Raw genomic sequence first — 11,575 nt, 5'->3', positions numbered from 1 at the left:
CTGAGACGAACATCTCTCTTCTGTAGTCAGAGCGCCTAGTTCTAAAACTGCGTTACAGTCAGAATAATCGTTTTAACTCTGAAACATTCGTATTAACATAATTTGTCTAATCCTTATTTTTAAAGATACTTGTCTTTATTGCAAGTTATTCAAGTCTTAAACCAACAGATTCTCATCCCAACTTATCGCACATTGACTTTTGGTTAAGTACCACTCCGCTTCAAAAAGGACATGTTGGGTGTTCCTAACTTTGGGTTAGAATAAATGAATTCTAACCCAGTCTGGTACCATGTCGGGGCCGGGTTCACTGCCAGTACCGCGTCGGGTACTGGTTTGGGTCTGGTACTGGGTCCTGTTACCAGGTTCATATCTGTTAACGCGTTTGGTGCTGGGTTAGGGTACTGGTACCAAGTTTTTCTGTACAAGTACTAGATGCGACCTGAGGACCAGTCCACATCCGGTACCACGTCCCGAGAGTTGCAGACCTTTGAGGTTACGGACAGCCAATATATCAAATAAGGTTGAGTCAATTAACGTTGAGTGTCCGCAACTTATCATTTTTGACATGCTGGCTATTTTCATATTTCTATTAAATCACGAGTCCCCAACCTACAGGCCGCAAACCGTAACCAGTCAGGTACTGGTACTGGGTTAGAACAAATGAATTCCAAACCAGTACCGTTACCCTAACCTGATACTGGTTCGCATCCGGGCCAGGTAGAGTGTCTTGTACCAGTTCGGGTCTGGTACCACGTCCAGTCCTGGGTTTGTGTGCCACTATCGAATGTGTCTCGAGGACCAGTCCACATCTGGTACCGTGTCCAGAGGGTTGCAGACATGTGATGAGCTGGGAGTAAAAATGTGTTGTATAAACTGAAAAATCAGAGCTCACTTAGAGCTCGACAGTTATTCCTCTAATAACGCGACTTATGGATTCAAAATGGAGTCAGACGAACAAGAATCCACGGTGACGGGCTTTCACCTCATTTCGCGAGGGCTGGAGGTAAGGCATTTTCTATGGGTGATGTCAACACCTTGTTATGTCCAGTAAATAATACATGCTTGTAGTTTTTTGGAAAACTTAACAATTTGTAATCAAGAGTCGCTTTTTTACGCACCATGCAGTGGCCACGAAGGCTTTAAGAAAAGGTTAAAATTTTACGATGACTGGACAATTTTTCTCTAAAAGCTATAAATTTTTCTCTAAAAGCTCTAAAGCTCTAAAACCTCAAAATGACCAATGTAAAGTTGGTCATTTTGAGGTTGCACGGTGGCAGTCAGTGACAGGTGGGTATTATGCCACTATAAAAAGGACATCGTTTGGCTCTGATTGGACGATGTGTGAATGTCTCCAGACGGCGGCCACCACGTATCCTGAGGGTTTATAAAAAGCAGCCAGTTCTTCACAACTAATAGCCACCAGTGACATTCCTGACCATTCCAACGATTTTGTGTAAGTAGCATAAGTCCATTTGATATTCCCAACAAGAACATCCCATACCCCTTCGATGTGAGGACGAAATGCGCCTGGCAAGCAACTTGGCAGCTCTGCACAGATAGCCACCAAGACAGCCAGGATTACTTGGCAACACCAGCAGGGATGGTTGATTATACCCCGACCGACTGGAGCCTCCGCAGCGCCGAATGAAAGCGAGGCGCGCTAAACTGTACAAAACTCCTATCAAACGGCATTTTTCAGAGCTTCTGGCAAACCACTTGTGCAACCAACATCCGCTGAGCCAAGACAGGAGGATTTATTCAGCTGTGGTCTTATACACCTCTCCCCACAGAGGGCAAATAAGAAAAACCCCACATCTCCAGTTTGTCTGAACTGGCATCCTGAGAAGTCTATTACTTTACGACAAGCTGGCAAGGTTTTCGAAGAAAAGAGGGGAAGGAGACGTCCGAGGATGAAGCTATTATGTCTGAACGGCGGGGGCCAGTTTGATCCCAGGGATGGTTGTGTTCGCCGTGTAGCCGCTAAGCTACTTTGACAGCGGAGATAGAGGCGGGCGGCTCCACCGGGTGCGTGCAACTCGCCACTTCATTTGTGTGCAAATGGGCACTGACAGACGGAGCAGCCACTTCCATTATGGGTAAGGAGGATGCACAGACTGAGCACATCACAGACGTTTACAATCGTCCCCCCTCTCTCTTTGCTTGTTTACACCTTCCCAAAATAAACGTGCACTTTCTGTTTTTTTTTTTTGGGACGTTGGGTATGAAGGGAGTCAGTTTGAGGGAAAACAGAAGAGGTTTTGACAGCTTACAGCGGTTTGAATTTTCAAAGCTGCTTCAGACCAAGATATAAGATAAAGGAATTCAACGCCTTGTGTGTGTTTTCTGTGACGGCTCTAAAATTAGCTGCTTTCTCGCACATTTTGTTTGAAGTTTTGAGTTCAATTTGATATATTTTTCGTTTTTATTTGTTTTTTTTTTTTTTTACCCTCAACTTGAAGCACACATCTACCATTTGGGTAAACTGTTTTAAAAGCATTTCCAGTGGTCTGTAGCTTTAGCTCCAATGTTGATATTCCTTAGACTGGTGTAACTCTTTAACCATTTATGGAATAAACGCAATTCCAGCAGATTCTGAAGGGGGGAAAAGTTGCCTTTGCGCTGATATGTGACACTCCATAGTAGTAAAGGGGTTCATAATTATCGCAAATCAGTCGCGAATAAAAACAAAAAAATGGCTTTGCATTGCTAGGCAGCACTTTACATTTGTAATGTCTTGCATATCTGTACAAACTTTATATGAAAAGCTGATTTTATCTACATCAGAATTAGCTGATTTATGTTGATCGCATGAACAATCTGATTTTTATTTAGATGATTTAGGTGATTTTGTCTCAGGTGTTAAAGGGTTAATTACAATTATGCCGTTTTTAGCTAAAATAAAAAAAAAAGTGTTATTTTCTGGGACATGCAGAGCAGCAGGAGTTCATTAAAAATTCACCTCTGAGTTGTGGGTGGGGCTGTCGGCATGGAGCGACTCCGCCCACCCAGTCGTGAAGCGGGCAGAGGCGGTGTATTTTCTATATCACAATTATAATCTTTTTCAAAAAAACATTTTTTTTGTCTGCTCCTGATTCACAAAAATTTGAATAAATACTCACAAATTAAGGTTAATTTTCTTTATATATGTTCGCCTTTTTCAGAACAATGCCACAAAAACATGTTAAAAACACCAAAGAAATCTCCTTGGAGGATCTAATGGTACATACATGCTGTATTTAAAAACTGAGTTGTTTTTGACAAAGTACTCTGCAAAGAATTTGCAAAGAATTTGAAATGTATTTTTTTATTTTAATAAACTGTTTTCCATTTAATTGAAAAAATATTGTCCTAAATCTGTTTTTATGCGTATTAAGTAATTAAAAAAAAAGAAAATTTACAATAACACCATTCACAGTGATTAAAAACAACATAGATTTTGTGGTTCATGACCAATACACCACATTTATGAAGAATATCGATATTGGCAATATTGACTGGTATCGGATACCAGTCTAAATACACAAATGCTAAGTATTGCCCAGCCCTTATTAACTCCAATTGTTAAATGTGTATCATAAAAAAAAATATCTAATATTTATTAGTATATATACTATGAACACATATTACCTCTATGTAAAACACATTCTCATTCCATACTCGTCACATTCTGACGTTTGGTTAATGCTGGTAGCTCCAATTGAACCAAGGCTCCCCAACCTCCGGGTCACAAACGGGTACTGGACCGGTACTGGGATGTGTATCCTAACCAAGACCTTGTACCAGACATGGATTGGTACTAGACGCGGATCGGTATCAGAGGCGGATCGTACTAGACGCGGATTGGTACTGTATGTAGATTGATACCAAATGCAGATCAGTACCGGATGCGGATCGTATTAAATGGAGATCGGTACTGTACGTGGTTCATACCAGATGGAGATCGGTATTGTACGTGGATCATACCAGATGGAGATCGGTACTGTACGTGGATCGTACCAGATGGAGATCGGTACTGTAGGTGGATCGTACCAGATGGAGATCGGTACTGTAGGTGGATCGTACCAGATGGAGATCGGTACTGTACGCAGATCGATACCAAACGCAGATCACTACCAGACGCGGATCGTACCAGATGCGGATCGGAAGCGGACACGGATCAGTACTGGATCTACATCTGGATTTGGTACTAAGCCGGTACCAAACGTGGAACTAGATGTGGATCAGTCTAAGGATAGGTTACCAAGTTAGGTTAGCGGGTTAGGGTACTGGTACCGGCCATGTTCCCAGGTTCGGTCCGCATCCAACAAAACGACTGAACCAATGATTTAATGGGAACATTTAGCATGTCAAAATATGACAAGTTGGGGACATCCAAAACTTAAAAAAGTGAGACGGAGAGGTCTTTAACCAAAGGTCACGATTTGGGGATGAGAATGTGTTGAAGTCAAGAAAAAAAGTAATGAAAAGTAGTCACAACATTGCCTTTGATGGTGGAATTTGACAGACACACTGGCAAGTACTTTATGAGGATATTAAAAATATGTCCGCCTATGTTCCAAATTTATGCCAGCCCAATATCAACAATATTCAGGCTAAGTACCAGGAACTTCCTTCATTTGTGTCCAATATCCCCTTTTAACCCTAGAGCGCTATCCCCCCGGGGGATTTTCACCTGAGCATACATGATTTTCAATATGTTGCATTTTTTGAGTGTCCTGGGTAAAGTCTTACATGTCCCAGGAATGGGTGGACGAAAGCCCACGTGTACAGTATCAATATTTTATTTTTTAGGAATTTTTTGTCCTCAAATTCCTAATTTTTCAGTCATTTTCAAGCATGTATTTAGAATCTTCTTATATTTGTAGTTTCCATTTTGTTACATAAACCACAGTAGAAAATTACAGAAAACGACTAATTCATCATTTGTTGTCATATTTCGATCTATTTTTTATGAGAAATAGTTTTTTTTTTTTGATATATTATATTGGGAAAAAATTACTCGGCAAAAGGTGATGTAACTTTTTATACCTTCAGCCAATCAGAATTGAGGATTTCGCCAGAAACATACATTACCATAAGATCTACTGTACTGTAACCAGTTGAAGGTCTATGCAGTTCAGAGGGGGTCGGATTGTACCCAGCAAACCAATCAGAGACACAGAGGTCTGGAAAGTGAGTGAAGGAGGATTTGAGGAGGAATGATGGCAGGTGAAAGAGGCAGGGAGCGCAGAGGAAGAGAGGTGTCGACTTCATTTCCACCGCGGGGGGCCAATCCTTTTTGGAAGTGTGACATTTGCTGTAACAGGATCCGTTCAACGGGCGGGCCGCAGGCCACAGGCCACGCACACCTGAGTGCACGCACGCCGGAGAGACAGGTTCACCCGCGCAAAATGTTAGGTTGCGACCCGCGGCGTGAGGCGGCGCGAGGGCTCAGACTGCGGTGCGCCTTCGTGCCGACAGAGGATGAAAGGGTCTCCAGGTGAGGCGAAGCTTATCACAAGCGTCTGCTTTTTCCACGCCGTTGCTCCGTCAACCCCCTTTCCTCTTTCGTCCTTTTCTTCCTCCCCTTCCCCCAGGAGGTGACATTAACATTGTTGAAGAGAAGGTCACGCCGCTGATCAGCAGTTTCGGCGTGCGCGCGAGTGTGTAATTGCGTCGCTTCCGAATAGGTGTTTATGCGAGCCTCACACGCATCGACATATCTCCTCGTCGGTTTATCGTCCTCTCCGACACAGGCCTGTGTGTGGGCACGCCGTCAAGAGCCAAAGGCGTCACACGAAAGCCAAAATAAAGGATTGCTGGAGTCCATTTGGACAACCGCCGATCTGGGGGAGCCAACTTCAATTTGCCACGCACAAAGCAAGGGTCCATTTCCTGAAGGGGTTTCGGGATGATTCTTTCATCCCCGCCAAGACAATCCGAGGCGGTCCAGCAGCTGCTCCAACAACCCCACCTCCACCAAAGTCGGGGGAATCTTATCAGTGGTTGGATGGTAGATACTAGTCCTCAGCTTGAGTCATGAGGTTTTATAAACCCCTGAAGCAACATTTGCACGGTTTCTGTTTCAAGGCCAATTAAATACGTGGTTTGTTTTCTAGAAACACGGAGCAGCATGTCTGCCTACAAGGAAACATGACCATCATCAGTACAAATAAAAGTTAAAAGTAGTCAAACTGGATGCTTTTTCTTGAAGTTAGTCATGATATGATGGGAGAAAAACTACTCAAATACATAGTAAGAAAAACCATCTGGCGGGACAAGTTCTTCCAACATTCACACGATTAACATAATTCCAATGGACACAGAGAAAGTCCTGCAAATATGCAAAACTCAATGTTAGATTGCGCAAATATGAAACATTTTACACTATGTTGCACATATATGCAACACATTATGAATTTTCGCAAATATGCAACACTTTATGTTCTGTTGTGCCAATATACAAGACTTTATCTTAAACAAATATCCAAAATTTTACTTTGCGCAATATGTAAAACTTAGTTGAGGATATATGCAACAAGCTACATTGCACAAATATGCAACACTTTACTTTGCACAAATATGCAACACTTTACACTATGTTGCACAAATATGCAACACTTTACATTATGTTGCACAAATATGCAACACTTTACTTTGCACAAATATGCAACACTTTACAATATGTTGCACAAATATGGAACACTTTACACTTTGTTGCACAAATATGCAACACTTTACTTTGCACAAATGTGCGACACTTTACTCTATGTTGCACAAATATACAACACTTTATGTTATGTTGTGCAAATATGCAACACTCTAAACTGTGTTGCACAAATATGCAACACTTTACTTTGCACAAATATGCAACACTTTACACTATGTTGCACAAATATGCAACACTTTACAATATGTTGCACAAATATGGAACACTTTACAATATGTTGCACAAATATACAACACTCTAAACTGTGTTGCACAAATATGCAACACTCTAAACTGTGTTGAACAAATATGCAACGCTTTAAACTGTGTTGCTCAGTCCAAAAACTACAGTAGCTAGTTTCAGTTCTTCTCTGTCGGATCCTCTGTGTTGTTCACCTTTTTATTTTCTCCTAGTAATTGCGATTTTATCTTACTTTTAAGTTCCTTCTATTAAGCCAAGTCTGGCATTTGGGGTTTTACACTACCAGTTTCTAATATGTATGGCTGTCTAGTGTTTGCCACTTTTTTTCAACTATTAATTGTCTAATAACTGCTGATTTCTTTCCACAGGAGCAGTTTTATGAACCCCGATCTCAGTCAAATGGGCAACATAGGCAAAAAGATTAAGATTAAATGGGCCTTTTCACAGCTGATGTTTTGGCTTGTCATAGCAGAAAATGGAACCACTGATGTTATTCATAATTTTAATAATGGCTCTGTACTTTTCCAGTGCGGGAATGAGCCGGGCATTGGCGAGGAACCGCTCTCTGAACCCGAGAGAGCTAAATGGAATTCACTTGTCGTTAATTTTAACGCTCGTGGCCGTCCTTACCGCTGCGTGTCAAAGTGTCATGGGATGCATAAAGAAAGGTCTTCGAGGATAAATCAAGAGAGGCTGAATCCATGAAACCCTTGTCGACCTTTTTTTTTTGACATCTACTTTCACTTTACTGGTTTTTCCAGGTGTACTTTATAGTAATTGGTGGAGCTATGAAAGGTTACAATTGATGTTGAAGTGCTGCATGAGACAGAAAAATCTATAGGATGCTACTGGATGGTTGTTCATTCTGTTAACTTCAGATAAATGAATATGATTTTTTGCCTCACTTTATTTTTTCATAGTTTAATTCACAAGTCTTTTTTTTTTTCTGCCGACACTAAGCCACATAATTATCTGAAAACATGTCAAACCAATACAAAGTACGACGCCTTGGTAAAGTAGGCAAACCTGTACGGGCTACAAAATTTAAAAACAGTAGACCACTTGGTGAGCCCATTGAAAAGAAGATGTTTGTGCATAATTTTCCTATGGGCATGCTGCGGGTGACATGGCGGAACAAACACTGGTGTGTCTTAGAGATTCCCCCGAAAACCTGTCTTCCGCGCAAGAAGGCCGCTCATGCTTTTAAAGTGATCTATGTGCATACTTAATGCTTGCATCTGGACTAGTAGAAATGAGGAAATAAGATAACCACAGTGTATACATTCTACAGGTGTCCGACCTAAACATTCTCAATCCCAAGTTATCACATATTGAAGTTTGCGTAAGAAGCCCTCCATGTCACTTTTTGACGTTTTGTTTGTACCCAACTCGTCGTTTTTTGATGTGTTGGCTGTTCCAATTAAATCATTGGTCTGGCCGTTTTGTTGGATGAAATACCATGATGCGGCCAGTACCGGTACCCTAATCTGATGGCCTAACCGTAGCCTGGTCCACGTTTGAAAACTGGGAAATCTGCAACCGAGACCAATACACGCTTGGTAACGGGTCAAGGATACCGGTGCGGTCCATGTCCTGGTACCTATTTGCCCCTGAGGTTGGGGAGCCTTAATTTAATTGGAACAACCGGCACATCAAAAAACGACGAGTTTAAATGTCAATTTTTGACGTAGAGGGTCCTTAACCGTGCGCCAAAATGTGACGATTTGGGAATGAGAATGTGTTGGTCCTACAACACTTAAGTCTCACCTGCACACCCCATGTTACGCATTTCAGTGTGGTCGAAGAGGAGTCTGTTTGCACCTTACTACAGACTATAGAGTGTGACCGAATCAACAGTATCTCATATGTGCGTGTGCCTGACCACAATTATTTCCATTTTCATGATGTCTCTTGAGGTGGTTGAAGGACACACCTGCACACCCTTTAACACTTGTGCTATGCTAGGTATGTTGACGGTGGGAGAGGGGTCATCTTGACCCCACAAGACAGTGGACTGGACGTTTTTGTTTCATTGATTTTCACTGGTGTTCATGGCAGACATAAAATTCTATCCACCTTCATCCAAATTCGTCATGGGATGGATAACACGTCAAAGTAAGGCTTGGGTCATCTGGACCCCACAGGCCCAGACAACTCATAAAAACCTGCAGCACCTGTACCAGAGTGCATACAGCTACTCGTTCGTTTTGGTTCCGGTTGCTCGGAGGGGGACCGGTATCACTGGGAATGTGATACACATTCAAGAATGCGTCAAACTGAAGTTCTTGATTGAGTTTTTAGCATATGCAATGTCGGTACCTGATACTAGTTCATGAACTACAGTTGGAAGAAGCCTAGTATGAAATGTCAAAGTTGTGCAATTCACGCAAATTTTGCTCCAGGCTTTATCTTTCAAAGCTCTATTCCGAAATATGACCGACTTGCTGTCATATAATTCCAAACCATAATTATTAATTTCCTCGTCATGATCGATTGATTTTAAAAACGACTGGCAATTCCCTGTTTTATAAAGGACACTACCTATAAGTCTTTACTAAATCCAAGTCCCTGATGGATCAAAGCAAAACTGGTTCAATGCTAACATTCAGCTACCATGTTTGTATGTTGAGCCCCCCCAAAAAAGACATAAACTTGAGTAGCAAAGCTCAAAGCATCAAAAAGACCTTTTTCGTTGGAGTTGGTCTTTAACTTGTAGACGTGGAACGCATGATGACTAACAGGAATGTGATTGATGACCTTCACAATGGAAGACCAACAAAAGAGGAAGCTAGCTTCTTTGAAAGTGCTTTGAGTTGATCAAACTCTCCTTGGAAGAGAAGACCACTTCAAAAACCCAAATTCTTCAGTCAGGCTATGTCGAAGTATTGCAGGCATATTCATTTAACACAAGTGGCATTGTGGTGGAGTGTCCGTCCTGAGATTGGAAGATTGTGAGTTCAAATCCGGGACGAGTCATACCAAAGACCCAATGCCTCCCTGCTTCACACTCAGCATTAAGGGGTTAAACCATCAACTGTTTTTGGAGTGCAGCTGTGTCTGCAGCTCACCCCTCCCCCAGAGAATGAGTCAAATGTGAAGAACACATTTTTGCGTGACAACTTACGGTAATTTAACAATGATAACAGAAGAAGAAAGCAGACTTTTCATTGAAATATTTGCTGGAAAGAACATTTCCGAGCCTCGTGTGAAGGCAGAAAGAATGATCTATGAAAGATTTTTATTGAGCTTTTGTAAAACTCCCATTTTTCATTTTAAACCGTCTAGGAAAGTGAGTCCTGAAATATAGCAGGCGGGACAAATATTTGCTGACCGTGAGACACGCTTCCCGTAAAGTCGAGCAGGTTTAGAGCTGTGAACCTGATCTGATTTTCTCCTTCCCCCCCTAATCTCCTTGCTTCTCCTCCTCTGTCCCTCCTCCCTTCTTCCAGCGGGCCCTGGGCCTGGCAGCTGATCCTCTCTCCCCGTTGCCTCTCTTCACATTTGGTCCACGCCAAGCCGCCTGCCATCAGCATCAAAGCGCATGCTGCCTCCCAACTGTTAGCACCCCACTATGCCGCTAATAAAAAGCCTGAGTTATAAATATGAACAGAGGAGCATGCACAACGCCCTAAAGGAAGGCCCAAAACGCCACTAAACAGATAAATGTAATGAGGAGGATAAGGCTCATTAATTTTAGGATGATCATGTTTAAATTTTACAGATGATGGAGACAGATGCTGTGAATAACAGTCAGCAACGGGTATAAGACGGGACTTTAGGGGTCCCTGAGCTGGAGGGGGTAAGGCAGCACTTTTGTTACATGCACAGTAATTGGAGGGGGGGGCATCACTTGAAAGATGATACATGATGCCCAGCAGCAGTTTCCTTTTGGGGCTGCATAATCTGGATTAAACGGAACCCTTGGAAGCGTCACAGATTTTAAGCTAATGTACAAAAGTGCTGGCTAGCTTGATGTTTGTTTCCTTTTTATCTAACTTGTTTGCCAACATGTTTGAGTTACTAGTCAAAGTGAACCGTTTATGATTCTGAAATAGGAATGTAACTGTGGCTACCAAGCATGAAATCTGCCAGATGCAATGCTAAAACATACAGATTTTAAGCTAATGTCTAAAAGTACTAGCTAACCTGACGTTTGTTTGCTTTATTTTCTATCAAACCTGTTTGCCAAAATCCTTATTGAATGTTTAAAATAGAATAATTTATGCTTCTGAAATAGGAATGTGGCTATCTAGCATAAAAACGGCTAGCAACAATGCTAAAGCACACAGATTTTAAGATAATGTACAAAAGCCTGATGTTAGTTTTCTTTCTATCAAACTTGTTTGCCAGAACTTGTGAGTTACTAGTCAAAGTGAACCATTGATGCTTCTGAAATAGTTAAGTAACTGTGGCTACCAAGCATAAAAACTGCTAGCAACGATGTAAAAGCACACATACTTTAAGCTAATTTCACAAAGGGCTAGCTTGATGTTTGCTTATTTTCTTTTTATCAAACTTGCTTGCCAAAATTTTGACTTAATGGTCAAAGGGAGCCATTTATGCTTTTGAAATAGGAATGTAATTTGCTACCTAGCATACAAATTGCTAGCAACAATGTTTGAGTACATAGATTTTACCTTATTTACAAAATTAATGGCTATCTTGATGTTTTTTTTTTTCTTTACT

General features: G+C 41.6%; 1 protein-coding gene across 1 annotated transcript in view; it reads right to left on the bottom strand.

The window, feature by feature from the left end:
• The window catches only part of klf7a (Kruppel-like factor 7a), a 69,471-nt gene that overhangs the window by 25,687 nt on the left and 32,209 nt on the right, over positions 1-11,575 (bottom strand). The gene's annotated exons all lie outside the window — the stretch shown is intronic.

This window comes from Oryzias melastigma, linkage group LG2 (genome assembly GCF_002922805.2).
Source record: "Oryzias melastigma strain HK-1 linkage group LG2, ASM292280v2, whole genome shotgun sequence".
Taxonomy (NCBI): Eukaryota; Metazoa; Chordata; class Actinopteri; order Beloniformes; family Adrianichthyidae; genus Oryzias; species Oryzias melastigma.
Note: the sequence above shows the minus strand (reverse complement) of the source record. Positions and strands in the feature narration are given on the sequence as shown.